Here is a 657-nt window from a genome sequence, read left to right as displayed (position 1 = left end):
TTTTGTCAGCACAAAATGAAACAAATTAGAAGAATCCGACAACACCATCAACAATCTCCTTCCTGGCATAAAATTCGCAAAAGAGGAGAACAACAACAAAGTGCCATTTCTTTTAGATGTCACAAGAGAACGAACAGTCAATGGTAAATTCAAAACAGCCTCGACAGGAAAACAACGCACACGAACCAAGAACTTAACTGCAGAAGCAATCATCCCTACACATACAAACAAATCTCAATCAGGACACTATTTCAACAAGCCACGACACACTGCAGCATCCAGGAACTATGTAGATCAATAAATAACAGCACATTTAAGAAGAACGGGTAACCTTTAAACGCCCAGAAAATTGCTTCCCTGACCGGGAATCGAACCCGGGCCGCGGCGGTGAAAGCGCCGAATCCTAACCACTGGACTACCAGGGAGACAGGGATACATGCTGACAACTCCTCCGAAAATTTCTTCCCTGCCCGGAAATCGAATCTGTGGAAAGGTGAACAGAGCCGACGTTTTGAGTGTGCTACGGTTTTTGTTCAGAGCTCGAGTTTCCTGCATGGCAATAAATTCCCAGACGTGAGAAAACGTGGCTTTATTGAGACGGGTTTTGTGAAGTTTGAGCACAATGCAACCAACAGGAAGTCATTTAAAATCGCCAGC

At 44.3% G+C, this 657-nt stretch overlaps 1 non-coding gene across 1 annotated transcript; it reads right to left on the bottom strand.

Moving 5' to 3' along the window:
- Positions 1–353: 353 nt before the first annotated feature.
- Positions 354–425, bottom strand: trnae-uuc. Its single transcript has one exon. It is a non-coding gene; the product is annotated as a tRNA-Glu (tRNA).
- Between the last annotated feature and the right edge of the window lie 232 nt (positions 426–657).

The sequence above is a fragment of the Chiloscyllium plagiosum genome, unplaced genomic scaffold (genome assembly GCF_004010195.1).
Source record: "Chiloscyllium plagiosum isolate BGI_BamShark_2017 unplaced genomic scaffold, ASM401019v2 scaf_96561, whole genome shotgun sequence".
Classification (NCBI taxonomy): Eukaryota; Metazoa; Chordata; class Chondrichthyes; order Orectolobiformes; family Hemiscylliidae; genus Chiloscyllium; species Chiloscyllium plagiosum.
The sequence above is the reverse complement of the archived record's forward strand: the minus strand, read 5'-3'. Positions and strand labels throughout refer to the sequence as shown.